This window comes from Otolemur garnettii, unplaced genomic scaffold (genome assembly GCF_000181295.1).
Source record: "Otolemur garnettii isolate 467f Iridium unplaced genomic scaffold, OtoGar3 scaffold00025, whole genome shotgun sequence".
Taxonomy (NCBI): domain Eukaryota; kingdom Metazoa; phylum Chordata; class Mammalia; order Primates; family Galagidae; genus Otolemur; species Otolemur garnettii.
Window position 1 is genome coordinate 13,170,908 of NW_003852420.1, and position 15,526 is coordinate 13,186,433.

Here is a 15,526-nt window from a genome sequence, read left to right on the forward strand (position 1 = left end):
TATGGTGCCGGTGCCATACTCCTTTGAGCCACAGGTACCCACCCCAATGCCTGGCTATTTTTTTTTTTTTTTTTTTGCAATTGTAATTGTTGTTTAGCTGGCCCAGGCAAGGTTCAAATCTGCCAGCCTTGGTGTATGTGGCTGGTGCTGTAACCACTGTCCTATGGGCGCTGAACCTAGTTTTTATATGTTTAATAAAGACAGAGTCTCATTCTTGCTCAGGCTGATCTCAAATTCCTAAGCTCAGGTGATCCACCTGCCTTGGCCTTTGCTAGCATTATAGATGTGAGCCACTGCGCCTGGCCCAACTTAGTTATTTTTTAGAGAATCCTGTCTTAATTCTTTCACAGTTATCTGGGTCTAGCCTTGCCCGCAATCTGGGTCTTTCTATTGGCAGTTTACTAAGAAATCTCTGTTTTGTTCTTAATTTTACCCACACTCTACTTCTGCCCACACTGGAACAGTCCGTCTGGATTCCTTTACCGTGCAGAAACAACCACAGTTCTGAGTGGTTAAGACCCGTATGCCTGCCACCTGTGGACCTTGGATGGGTTGCCTACCCTCCCTGAGTTTCATCTTCCCCGTTTGTAAAACAGGGAGGCTGTGGGGAGTAAATGCAATAATTCATGCACCACACTTGGCCTAGAGCCTTTCACACAGCAAGCGCTGAAGAGAAGGATCTAGAATCATTCTGCTACTGGCCACTGCTAAGGCTTTCCAAGCCTCCAATTCTCCTTGCTCTCTGAAGTTCGGGTTTTAGACGCCCACACACTGACAAAAGTATTGGCTTTCTCTGCCCTTTCCTTTTCTTCTTTTACGAACTTGCTACTTGTTTCCTCATTTCCTATCTGCCGCCCTTGGTTTAGCAGTCTTTACCCCAAGTACACCCTCCGCACTCCCTCCATGCCTAGCCATCCTCAGCGCTTCCACCTGTAGTCCATGAAATGTATGTAGAGAACCTCACTTGAACTTTCTCTTCACATGAGTCACTAGGAGTTACTGAAAAACGAAGACTTCCAGAAAAAGAATTTGCTTCCTGATTTAGTTCTGAGTTTTGTAATACCTATAACAAGGGTTTATGGTTGATTAAGATATCTAAATGACCAATTCACTTTTTATAAGAATATAAGTCATGGGCATTCTAGGTGCTTCTTTCCTCCTGAGCTTCTTTTCAAGCCCCACCCCTTTTGCCGGAATAACAATAATCACATGATGCATTCTTTCTTGTGTGGGTTTCTGAGATCTGCGGGGGAAAAAATATGAAACTGCTATCACAAATCTAGCCAGAGTAGCTCCAAGGAAATGCAAACACATTTTTCGTAGATATTAAATTCAAGAAACAGGAAGGCAAATGTAAATCAAAACTACAAGAAGGGCTGGGTGCAGTGGCTCATACCTATAATCCTGTAACTCAGGATTCCTCAAACTCAGGAGTTCGAGACCAACCTGAGTAAGAGATGTCTCTACTAAAAATAGAAAAAGAAAATTAGCCAGGCTTTGTAGCAGGTGTCTATAGTCCCAGATACTCGGAGGCTGAGATAAGAGGATCACTTGAGCCAAGGGTTTGAGATTGTCCTGAGCTATAAGATGATGCCATAGCACTCTATCCAAGGGGAGAGTGAGACTCTGTCAAAAAAATAAAAGCTCAGTGCCGGTAGCACAGTGGTTAAGGTTCCAGCCACATACACTGAGGCTGGCGGGGTTGAACCCAGCCCAGGCCAGATAAACAACAATGACAACTGCAACAAAAAATAGCCAGGCATTATGGCAGGTGCCTGTAGTCCCAGCTACTTGGGAGGCTGAGGCAAGAGACTTGGTTGAGCCCAAGAGTTGGAGGTTGCTGTGAGCTCTTTACAGAGGGTGACATAGTAAGACTCTGTCTCAAAAAAAGAAAAAAAAAAAAAACAGCCAGGCATGGTGGCTCATGCCTATAATCCTAGCACTTGGGGGGCCAAGGTGGATGGATTGACTGAGCTCATGGTTTGAGACCAGCCTGGCCAGAGCAAGATCTCATCTCTAAAAACAGCTTGGGTTGTGGCAGGCGCCTGTAGTCCCAGCTACTTGGGAGACTGAGGTAAGAGAATTGCTTGAGCCCAAGAGTTTGAAGTTGGTATGAGCTGTGACGCTACAGGACCCAACCCAGGGAGACAAAGTGAGACTTAGTCTCAAATAAATAAATAAATAAATAAAAGTAATAAATAAATAAATTAATTAATTAGCCAGATGTTGTGGTGGACATACCTGTAGTCCTAGCTACTTGGGAGGCTGACACAAGAGAATTGCTTGAGCCCAAGAGTTTGAGGTTGCTGTGAGCTATGATGCCACATTACTCTACCAAGGGCAACAAACTGAGACTTTGTCTCAAAAAAAAGAAAAAACTCAGACCATAAGAAGATACCACTTCATACTAAGACGGCTATCAATAGAAAGACAGATAACAGCAAGTGTTAATGAGTTTGTAGAGAAACTGGAACACTCCTACAAGGCTAATGGCAATGTAAAATGGTGCAGTTGATCTGGAAAATGATTTGGCAGTTTCTCAAAAGGTTAAACATAGAATTATCATACAATCTAGCAATTTCACTTGCAGATAATCTCCACATATGTCCAGGCAAAAACTTGGGCATAAATATTCATAGTATGGCCAGATGTCATGGTGGGCGCCTATAGTACTAGTCACTCAGGAGGGCGAAGCAGGAGGATCGCTTGAACCCAGGAGTTTGAGGTTGCTGTGAGCTAGGCAGAAGCCACGGCACTCTACCCAGAGTGACAGAATGAGACTCTGTCTCAGAAAATAAATATTTATAGAGGGCGGCGCTTGTGGCTCAAAGGAGTAGGGTGACGGCCCCATATACTGGAGGTGGTGGGTTCAAACCTGGCCCCAGCCAAAAACCGCAATATATATATTACTATATATATATGTATATAGTAATATATAGTAGCATTGTTTATAATAGCTAAAAGAAATAACCCAGGTGTCCATCAACTGGTGAACAGATAAGTAAAATGTGCTATATTGATACGGTGGAATACTACTCAGTAATACAAAGAATGAAGTATTGATCCGTACTATAACATGGATGAACCTTGAAAACACTGTGCAAACTGAAAGAAGCCAGCCACAAAAGTCTACCTATTGTTCCTTTTATATGGAATGTGCAAAATAGGCAAAGCCACACAGATGGAAAGTAGGTTAGTGGTCACCTAGGGCTGGAAAGGGTTGGGGAGAAATCAGAGTAACGACTAATCAGCCTCCTGAGTAGCGGGGACTACAGGCACCTGCCACAACACCCAGCTAATTTTTCTTTTCTATGTTTAGTGGAGACGGGGTATAGCTCTTTAGGGCTATGGAAGTGTTCTAAAATCAATTGCGATGATGGCTACTCAATTCTGTGAATATATTAATACTAACAGCCATGGAATTGTATACTGTAATTGAGTGAGTTGTATAGTGTATGAATTATATCTCTAGAAAGCTGTTATATTAAAAATAAACTTAAAAATAAATGAAAAGACACAGTAAGGATCTTACCTTGATAATAAAGACAAATATCAAAAGATTGTTTACATAACTACAAATCCCTAGGCAGAACTTATGAAACTGGAAATGCATGCCCTAAAGAAGATATTTTAAGAAAATCCAGGCTCGGCACCTGTAGCTCAAGCAACTAAGGTGCCAGCCCCATATACCAGACCTGGTGGGTCAAATACAGTCCGGGCCTGCCAAACAACAATGACAACTACAACCAAAATATAGCCAGGCATTGTGTTGGGTACTTGTAGTCCCAGCTACTTGGGAGGCGGAGGCAGGAGACTCGCTTGAAGCCCAGGAGTTGGAGGTTGCTGTGAGCTGTGACACCACAGCACTCTACCCAGGGCGACAGCTTGAGGCTCGGTCTCAAAAAAAAAAAAGAAAATCTAAACATTCTAAAATAGGTAAAAGTGGATCATCTAAAAAGACATTTCAATATCACCTTGCCTAGGCTGCTTTAAATTATTCTGTAAGTCTGGATCGTTAGGGAAAAATATTTATGAGGTTAAAGATCAACCTGTATCCAATGTGATATAGCAACCAAACCAAATAAAGATGTTATTGGCCCACTGTTGTACTCCATGCCCTGTGAACAACCTATGGGTCGTTCTAATCCCTGTGTAGGAGGTGTTTATCGTATCTGGTTTAGCTCTCTGCCTGTAACCTGGCAACTGAAATCAGCTTAGCCATCTGTCTCCAGTGTTCTCAGTTCACCTTGTATCATGAGTAACAAAAGTAAAAGATGGTGCTCTGATCTTCAGTAATAACCAACTGGAAAAATATAATAAATAAGGCCCTACTGACAACGGCAAGAAGGACTATCAGATGTGTGAGACCCACATATAGGAACTACAAATTTTTACTGAAGAACATAAAAGGGAAGACCCAAATAAAAGGAGCCACAGTCAATGTTTGGGGATGGAAGGATTCAGCATTAACGAGGAATCAATCCTCTCCAAATTGTTCCACTGATTCAATATAATTCCAGTGACAATCCCGGTGGAAGCAAGAGTGTGTCTGTGAGTGTCTATGGCCATGAATGCACAGCCATAGACACAGATAAGCAGGTTTGTAGGAGTTGGGGACACAATTCGGACAAGCTGATTCTCAAGTTCTCTTGAATGAAACTATAGCCCAAGATTTTTTAAGAAAATAATAAATGTGTAGGTGGTGGCTGGGCATGGTGGCTCATGTTTGTAATCCTAGCATTCTGGGAGGCCAAGGCAGGTAGATTACTTGAGCTCAGGAGTTTGAGACCAGCCTAAGCCACAGCTAGACCCCATCTCTACCAAAGATATAAAAACTAGCTGGGCAGTGGGCACCCAGCTGTGGTCCCAGCTACTCAGGAGGCGGAGACAAGAGGACTTCTTGGAGTCCAGGAGTTTGAGGTTGCAGTGAGCTATGCTGACCCTAAGGAACTCTACTCTGTCTCAAATAAACACATAAATAAATAAATGTGGAGGTGGAATGAAAGAATATCTATAAAACTAAACAGAACAGAGTCTAGAAACAGACCTCTATATTTATTAGAAATTTGTAATTGGTATTAAGACAACTGACTAGGGCAAGAGGACCTGGCCTGGATTTCTTTGTTTTTCTTTTTTATTTTTTTGAGACAGATCTCACTCTGTTGTCCTGGATAGAGTGCCATGGTATCATCATAGTTCACAGCAACCTCAGTCTCTTGGGTTCAAGTGATCCTCTTGCCTCAACTTTCCAGGTAGCTAGGAATACAGGCACCCACCACAATGTCTAGCTAGTTTTTCTATTTTTAGTAGAGGCAAGACCTCACTCTTGCTCAGGCTGGTCTCAGACTCCTGAGATCAAGCAATCTGCCCATCTTGGCCTTCCAGAGTGCTAGGATTACAGGAATGAGCCACTGCACCCCACCATGGCCTGGCTTTTTGTTGGGGGAAGCCCCAGGCTGCAATCTTCTCCATCACATGGAAAGCCCTTATGTTAAATTGAACTTGAAAAGCTCTAGGCCTATAGCACAGCTAAAAATCTGTTACAAAAATCTAGATATCAATACCTCTCAATGTCAAGTCTAGATCAATGGCAATTACAGAATAGTTAAACTGTCACGTAAAGCAAGGTTGGAAGCTACTGTACTAATGACTTGACTTTTCACATTGCTGGGTTTGAAAACTCATGCAGAGGAGATACAATGGACTGCACTAATCCAATGGGGCCAGCCACCTAATCTTTGCAATCCCAGGTCAGCCTCAGAGGCTCAATAGGTGGCCTTAGGGAATTGCAACAACTCCCCTTCAAGGCATCCTTTTTTTGAGTTCAGTAAATGCTGACCACCACTCTCTACACATTCAGTGTCTTGATTTCTGCTTACCCAGAAACCAATAGGGGTGTTGGCTTCTCATAACTCTGCATTTGGAAACGTGCAAGATTAAATCTCTCCTTACTCTATACACAAAAGTTAATGCCAAATAAATCCACCTTCTGATGCAACTTCTAGGAATCTCATCTACTAAAATATTCATAAGAAGCATATGAAGATATGCAGAAGAATGTTTATAATAGCAGTATTTCTATTGGTCAAAGGAGGTGAAAACAAAAGTCACAGTAATAGTTAAAATATGTTGAGGACTTACTATGAAGTTGAATTTTATTTTATTTTTTTTGAGACAGAGTCTCACTCTGTGCCCTGGGTAGAGTGCTATGATGTCATCATAGCTCACAGCAACCTCAAACTCTTGGGCTCAAAGGATCATCCTGCCTCAGCCTCCCAAGTGGCTGGAATTACAGGCACCCGCCATGATGCTAGCTAGTTTTTCTATTTTTAGTAGAGGCGGGGCCTCGGTCTTGCTCAGGCTGGTCTCAAACTCTTGATCTCAAGCAGTCCTCCTGCCTCAGCCTCCCAGAGTGCTAGGATTACAAGTGAGAGCCACTACACCCAGCCAAGCTTAGCTTTTTTTGACATTTTTTTATATGGAGTTCCTTATTTGGTCTTCACAACAACCCTACGAGATAGGTGGTATTATTATTTACATACAGGGAAACAGTGGTACAGAGAGGTTCTGCTACTATCCAAGTTCATATAGCTGTGTTTGAACTAGGGATGTCTGGCTCCAGAGCTCACACTCTTAAGTGGCACTCTTTACTGTCTCAATCTGAATGCCCATTATTCATTCATTTATTTAAAAATATTTGTTGAGGATTATCAACAAATGCCTGAAGCATTGTGCTTAGCCCTGGAGACACAAAAGCAGACATGGCCCCTACCCTCATTGAACTTACAGTCTAATGGGGGACCACGTATACCCAGAATGCATAATTATAAACTGTGATGAGTACAGGGAAGAAAGGGTATGTGATGCTTTGCTATGAGGCCACTTAGGATGGCAGGTGATGAAACTCAGGATTCAGGGAAGGCTTCCTGGAGGAAGTAACACCAGAACTGAGATCTGATGGGGAGTGGGTTGGGGAAAGCGTGTGTGTGTGTGAGAGAAATGTATCAGCGGAGAGAACAGCTTGTGTAATGACGCTGTAGCAGGAGGGAACGTGGTGTAATCACTTATGCCTGTAACTACAAGCACCATTCTAGGGCCTTGCCTTCTGAGAAACCTATGCGTGCCATCCTTTCTGCAACCTCCCAGCCAGAAGATTCTCGAGCTTGGAAGGGTGGAGGGTTATGGCAGTTTTGGCCCTGCCTCTAGGGGATGGGAGGGACAGGGGAGCTGATACATTCCAGTCGCTGGGTTGGAGCTTAGCATTTTTTGCATGCAAACAGCACTTTTGGTAACACGCATCGGGGAGGATGGAATGAGTCGGATCTCGTCTAGGGAGGCCGCTCCTTATGACCAGATCTTAAGACACTTCTTCTCCCTCCAGAAAGAAGAGACAAAGATGCACCAGAACCAACAAGTGGCCAGAGACAGAACTTAGCTCCAAAAGCCATAGTCACTCACAGGCTGGAAGTCCCAGCTACTTCCTAGATACAGATACAGTCACATATCTGTCCGTCCTTCACTAGAAAACAAGCTTTCCAGCTGGGTATGGTGGCTTATGCCTGTAATCCTAGCTCAGGAGTTCAAGACCAGACTGACCAAGAGTGATCCCATCTCTACTAAAACCAGAAAAATATCAGCTGGGAGTTATAGCGGGTGTTGTAGCAGGCACTCAGGCGGCCAAGGCAGAAGGATTGCTTGAATCCAGAAGTTTGAGTTGCTGTGAGCTATGACGATGTTACTCCAGCAGCCTGGGCAACAGAGTGAGACTGTTTCAAAAAAGAGAAATAAAAAGAAAGGAAAGGAAAAGAAAAGAAAAAGAGAACAAGCTTCCCCAGACTCAATTCCCCATCCACTCCATAAGCACTTGTCGGAGCCAGGTATAGGCTTGCGTGCTGCAGGCAATAGAAAGAAATACTATATTTATCTGTCTCATAGGGCCTCAAATCCTTTTTGGAATAAGGAGCAATATAAATAAATAAACACAACAGGAAGAGCAAGGCATGCACACATAAAAAGATCAAATTCAACATAAGATATCTTTTGAACAGAACCATATTAAAACAAACCATCCAAAATACCATAAATAGTAAAAAGACCAAAATGAAATATTTGTTTTAAAAAGTGTAAGCTGTTTTGCCTTTCAAGTGTGGAATTAGATAGGGGTTTTTAATCTACATTTTTGTATTTCCCAGAGTTCTAAAATATGCACATACTACATTTTTGATGGCATGATAATAAACTTTATATAAATCCATTAATGAATTAACTCAATAGACATTCGCCAAGGGTCTATTGCAGTAGGAATGTGTTTAGCATCTCAAGGACCAGGAAGGGGAGCGCGGCTCAGGCAGAGGGAAGGAGGAAGGGATGGGAAGATTGGAGGGTACCAGGATCATGTAGGCCCTTGCAAAACATGAAAAGATTTGGGATTTCTTATAAATGGAATGAACTAAAACACTGAGCAAGAGTGAAGTGCCCTTGTAGGAGAGACAGCAAAACTTGTATAAGTGCACGTTCCCCCTATACAGATAAGATTTCAGAAGGAGGTGAGGACATTGGACGGCCACACGTGAAGGGAAGGATTCCAAGGAGCAGAAAAATGTGAGCTGGACTTCAAGGACAAGCTGGATTCTGACAGATGGATGCGGAAGGCCCTGTGGGGAGAGGCTATGCCATATAGAACCCTTTCTTTAACAAAATCAAAACCAAAAGAGCTGACTCAGAAAGAAGGAAGCTCTGTGTCGATAACGGACTACTAGACCTTCTATTTGAGATCAAAATATGTAAAAGAAATGATGACAGAGTTGTCACAATGTTGTCTGATATACCCATCTTTGCCCCCTTAAAAACCTGGAGTACATGAAATCTTCCGGCTCTTAGGAATATTCACACTAGGGAGGAAAAGGAAATCTTAGTTAGGGAACTGGCCAGAACTTCTGTACTTCTATGAACCTATGGAACAATAAGGAAGAGCTTTCAGTTCCTTTTTTTCTTCTTTTCTGCTTTCTTGGTATGCTTTTAAGTGAGACCCACCCGGCCATCAAATATAGGCTTTTGAATGAGCACAACACAACCACAGGCTGTGTGTTCTGAAAAGACCAGTGGGGCTTGGCTCCCTGAGTTATTATAAGAGGGTGCAACTTTAGAGTACTTCAGGGACAGATTAAAGGGCCAAGCACGATATCAGGTCAACTGTGAAGGTCATTCAACCAGCAATTACTGCACAAGGGGGTATGGGGAGCAGGGAAGAGGGAGTAGGCCCGGTGGTATTATATAAATCGACTGAAGAGTTCTTGTTTTAAATCCTTCCACTAGACAGAAGGCAATGGAGGCCCAGCCCTACTGACTCCCGACCTAGCAACGCAAAACAGCCCAGTGGGTTTATCCCTCCCTCAGCTCTGACCAGAGGCCCTCCAACAACCAGGTGAGCTTGGCAGGATAAGCAAAGCGTATAATAGAGTGGGAACTCTTTTTTAAAAAAAATAAAAAGGACCTCGAGGGAGGACTCTCTTCCCTGCTGGGCCTGAGCCTCCTATCCCTCAACAAGAGATGCTAGGGCAGTGGGGTGACAATGGCACGAGGACCCTGTCACAAAAACAGTCCAGCCCAGGAAGCCCCTAACCCTGTGGGCCTGAAACTCCATTGCCCCCATCCAGAGACACAAGAGGTAACATGTGGCACCAAGAGAAGTGACTCTACCACAAGTGCATGGCCTAAAAGCTTCTTTATCCCATGGGTCTAAAACTCCTCTCACCAACTGAGAGATTACCCATTGGCCCTCGTCTGGGGAAACCCCTTCTACCCCTTTAGCTAGGGCCAACAGGGATATGTGGGAGCCGGAGAAGTACCAGACATACCGAAGAGACCCAACTAACACTGCAAAGTCTCTGAAAATGAAATTGCCACTGAAGCCACAGCTCTCCCAGGTAGCCCAGGGCCTGTATGCATAGCAATGTAAACCCAGTGAATGCCTATGAAAATAAAAAGATTTAAATAGAACCCTGTTTCCTATGATTAATTAAGGCTGGGTGTTTAAAAATAAAAATAAAATAAAAAATATTAACCTGAATATCTTAACATAATAGACAAAATGTGGAGTAAAAAAAAAAAATTCATTATATCAAGAACCAGAAAAATCACAATTGGAGTGTCCAAGAAACAACCCATCAACTGATGGCAACCCAGATGAATTAGGCATCAGAATTACCTGACAAGGATGTTAAAACAGTGGGCATAAAAATGTTTGAATCATTAATTATAATTCTCTTAAATGAAAATATAGAAAACTCTGCAATACATAGAAGTTATGAAAAAGAACCGATGTAAATATAGCACTGAAAATACAAAAATAGGTATAAAAATCTCACTGCAGGATCTCAAGTTTTGAGAGGAGACAACATAAGAGGATCAGTGGATTTGAGGACAGATTAATAGGATTTAACCAGTGTGAACAAGATAGAGAAACAGACCCTGCAGCTAACAATTGCTAACTGGCAGATCGGTCAAGTTTCCAAAGGACAAACACACATGTTGCCCCTGAGGCTACCACAGGGCATCTCCTCTGGTCTCTTCGTCCTTGACTCCTCCAGCTCCTGCCAATCCCTCATGTCCATTTGGGAACAATCTCATCTCGTTGTAGGTCAAGACCAAAAGATCCAGTTTTAAAACTTTTTAGATCCCCCAGGTCGTTCTAGTTTTCAGTCTGGGGCACGTGCATCAGCCAGACACGGGCAACACTATGGTGATGGAATGCTGACATCATCTCCAGGTCACATCCCTCCTTCTCCAGGAAAATGTCATCGAACCCATCAAGAGTCCCAGAGTCAAAAAAAAAAAAAAAGAGAGAGAGAGAGAGAAGGCCGGGCGCAGTGGCTCACTCCTGTAATCCTAGCACTCTGGGAGGCCAAGGTGGGTAGATTGTCTGAGCTCTCAGGTTTGAGACCAGCTTGAGCAAGAGTGAAACATTGTCTCTAAAAATAGCCAGTGTTGTGGTGGGCACCTGTGCCCAGCTTTTCAGGAGGCTGAGGCAAGAGAATCTCTTGAGCCCGGAGGTTGCTGTGAGCTATGACACCATAGCACTCTACCAAGGGAGACAAAGCAAAACTCTGTCTCAAAAAAAAAAAAAAAAAAGGCTTGGCACCTATAGCACAGTGGTTATAGCACTGGCCACTTATACCCAGGCTGGCAGGTTCAAACCCAGCCTGGGCCAACTAAACGACAACTGCAACAAAAAAATAGCCAGGCGTTGTGGCAGGTGCCTGTAGTCCCAGCTACTTGGGAGGCTGACCCAAGATTTTGAGGTTGCTGTGAGTTGTGATGCCACATTACTCTACTGAGGGCAACATGATACTCTGTCTCAAAAAAAAAAAAAAAGAGTCACAGGGTCATGTTTTAGTCTTAAGAAAGCCATAAATTTCAGAAAATCATAGCTTGCAACCACACAGAAGCAGGAAGGATGCTCCCTCACCATCTTCAAGTTCCACCTGAATCTTCTCAAGGCAGACGGCCCTGTTCTGTTGGCTGTCCCTAATCAGGACGTGGTGTGTTTAGTGCCCAGGCCACTCTGAACATCCTCATCAGAATGTACTCCAGCCTGACTCTCCTCCAGGTGTGCCACTAGAGAAGAAAGGCTGGCCCACTTGATAATCTGTATGGCGTGAGCTCTTCCCACAGCACAGAGCCACCAAAGCATCACAGTACGACACACTGCCCAGAGTCTGGTGCCAGTGGTTTCGGCTGCCTGACCCTGAAGTGGAGCCAAACAGAAATAACATTTTGTTGACGCTAACAGGTAGGTGTCCTTAGGAGGCCTTAGCACCAGGGACCAGTTGATCTAGCTTCTAGAGCCAAATTGTGTGACCTCGGGCACATTCCTGTTATGAGAAAACTTCAGCTAAAACACCCTTCTGGCCTCAGACCTTCCAGTATCACTGTATAGTGATTTCTTCCCCCACCAAGAAAAGCAGCTGAACGAGCAGAGCGAGACTAATGCCTGGGGTTGCCCTCCCACTTCCGCTCTCTCAGTCACCTTTCCTTTAGTTGCTTGGGCCCCAAGCCTTGGAGTCATTCTTGACTCTTTCTCTCCCAGTCAACACACATGCAACTCATTAGCAGAATTTATAAGATCTGCCTTCAGAATTCACCCCAATCCAGGGGCTTCTCACCTTTCTTTACTCTACCAACCCCAGTTCAAGCTATTGCCACCTCATACCCGGACTCTCTTAAGATTCTCCTAACTGGTCCCTGCTTCCCTCTCACTCCCTAAACTCTGTTCTCCACCCCGTGGCCAGAATGGTCCCATGAATCAAGTCCCATCATTCCCCCACTCTCACCTCTCCAATGTCCTCCCAACTCCCTCTGAATAAAACCAAAGGGCTCTCCAGGCTCGCTAAGGTCCTGGTTGTCTAGACCCCAATCTCTCGGGCACTGCCAGTGGCTGCGACATTCCCTCTGCTCTAGCCCCTCGGAGACTTTGCCCAGCCTGTCCCTCTTCCACCATTTACCAACCCTCACTTCCTTCAGCCCTCTGCTCAAATGTCGCCCCCTCAGAGAGGCCCTACATGGTGCATCTCTTTTCTTTTTTACTTTCAAATTAATATGAGGGTACGAATTTTTTAGGTTGCATTGTTTTCACTTCTAAGGTAAAGTTCAAGTTGTAGTTGAGTCCTTCACCATGGAGGGTGCTGAATACCCTCACATTGTGCACATGAGGTGAGATCCCCCCAATTGCCCTCTCTCCTTCCCCCTTCCCTCCCCGTCCTCTCCCCTCCCACTTGCTAGACTGTATTTGCGTTTTATCATTCGTGTGGGCGTGTAGCTGTTTATATATTGGTTTCACATTAGTATTGAGTACACTGGGTATTTTTTTTTTTACCATCCTTGTGATACTTTACTAAAAATAATGTGTTTCAACTCCATCCAGGTAAAAAGATGTAAAGTCTCCATCTTTTCTTATGGCTGAAGAGTACTCCATGGTATGCATATGCCATAGTTTGCTCGGGGAACATCCCTTACCGTCTCCTCCTATTAGAATGTACGCTATTTGACGGCAGGACCTTCATTTTGTTTATTGCTTTTCCCTTGCACCCGAGCATAGAGTCTGGGAATATGCTGAATGGATGAATGAACGAATGAACAAATACTATATACGCGTGACTATCTTGTGCAAAGCCCCTGACAACAGGCTGACTTGTTTTCAAAGTCTCTATTGAGAAATAGAGAAATTTGTTCCTCAGTGTCCCAAAGACGTCAAGAAGCTTACTCTGACCCAGAGGCAAAATGTCTCAAGCTCCACCTAGGAGTTCCTGGTGAAGGGAAGGGATCTTGTAACCCTAAAACTGTCACAAAACAGTATAAAAAGGACTGTCGTTTGACACTAACATGTGCTAGGAGGCCTTAGCTTCTAGCTTCTCTAACCGTAAACTCAAAAACAGTGAGTGGATCAGAGACAGCAAAAAGGCCTTCCTTGGTCTGGCCGTCCCCTTGGAGCTGCTGTACTCCTCTGAAAGTGGCCACAGAGTGGCAGGAGGAGGAAGCTGATGCCCTGTGACATTATCACTCTGATAGATGGGGAGGCTCTGCTAAACTCTGATTAAGCCCTGCTGTTTGAGGAGCGCAGTGCCAAGCCATCCGCTAATGAGATGGGGAAATTGCATCAAGGAAGCCGGCTCCTCCTTGGGGAGATGAGAACAGAGCACCTGACGTCAGCATGACACCAGACTCCTGTCTTAGCACAGGCTGCAGAAACCTTCCTGCTGTCAGCCTCATTATGGAAACAACGCAGAAATCTGCGGGAGACACATCACTCTCAGCTTCTGGGCTGTGAATCAATGACACCAACACTTTGGGAGTCAAATCCAAAGGCTAGACAAGGTCATCAAACTTGAGTATTAAATGAAGTAATGAGCCTGAATGTAGTTTTGGCACAGGTGTTCAATAAGCGTTAGCTGCTATTAGTCAGGGCAACGTGAAATTCACTGTTACCAGAGCCTCCTGGGTGGGTGTGCACATCCATTCACAAACACTTGCTGGCAATAAAGAGCTGTGCCAGGCAATAAAGAGGAGAAAAAGACTGCAAAAGATTACTCTGCCTTTTGTAAGCTAATGATATAATAACCATGATGATGGGGATGGTGATAAAAAGAGCAGCTAACATTTTTTTTTTTTTTTGAGGACTCAGTCTGTACCATGTACTGCCGGATCCCTTAAGTGCAATAGCTCGTTTTATTATCACAAACAGCCCTGGGTATCACTATCCTTGTTTCAAAGACGAGGAAATTGAGGCTCAGATATTGATCCAAGGTCACATCAGGACTCAAATCCCCTCTGATTAGCAAAGCCAATGCCCATAACTTCTATGAAATACTGCTTATTCTTTAATCCAGTGGATTAACCAAGGCGCATGAGCAAGGACCTCACCCTCTGATGACTTAAGTGAAGTTTTCTGAAAACAAAAGGAGGAAAAAAAAAAAACCTACTAGTACCAGATATTCTTGTTCTGGCTGGAAGACTAAGTCTGTCCAGGAGTCCTTATCTGGGAATCCGCAGCCACGTCTGGATTAGACTGGCAGGCAACAAAGCATTTGGCTGCATAGCTGTCAACTGAGAACAAGACGACCTCAAGGAAAATTCATCTTCCCAGACTTTTTATTGGGGTGGACAGGTATATCCACTCCCATTTTATTCCCATACATCTTGACATTTCTACTTATTAGAAATTAAAGAATAAATTAAAGAACTTAATCTCCCTTCTCAGAATCCTATAACTTCTCATCTATATCTTCTTCAAAGCACTTACCACCTTCACCCACTATTCTGGAAAGCTGCTGACATGGGCATTAATTAATTTTTCTGAATGCATTACATTGCCAAGAAGGCTCAACATACATAAATATTAATAGATAATACTAGGCACCCTTGGTTGAAAGAACCAGTAATGTCACCAAGGCCAAAATCCCCCTGACTCACAGCCCAGTGATCTTTTAAGGACACTGAACTGACTCTTCTAATATGTAAAAGGCTAGAAATCTTTGAGAGGAAAAAGAAATATAGGCAAAGTCAGAAGCTGAAAGTTCTTGCCACAACAAGACAAAAGCAATTCTCTACATCACAAAGAACATAGATAATGGTTGTCACAAGACAAAGTTACAAGAAATTTATTTATTTTATTTTTTTGAGGCAGAGTCTTACTATGTCACCGTGGCGTCAACCTCAAACTCTTGGGCTTAAGCAATACTCTTACCTCAGCCTCCCAAGTCGCTGAGACTACAGGCACCTGCCACAACGCCCAGCTATTTTTTTTGTTGTAGTTGTCATTGCTGTTTAGCAGGCCCAGGCCAGGTTTGAACCTGCCAGCCCCAGTGTATGTGGCCGACACCCTAACCACTGAGCTACGAGTGCCAAATCAAGAAATTTAGTTTAAAGATCTTAATTGGCTTTTATCTAAGATTCTATAAAATAGAATGAATGTTCCAGTGAGCAAAGGAGGCTGGTTTTATAGACAAAAAAGGGTTGAGGAAAGCAGAAA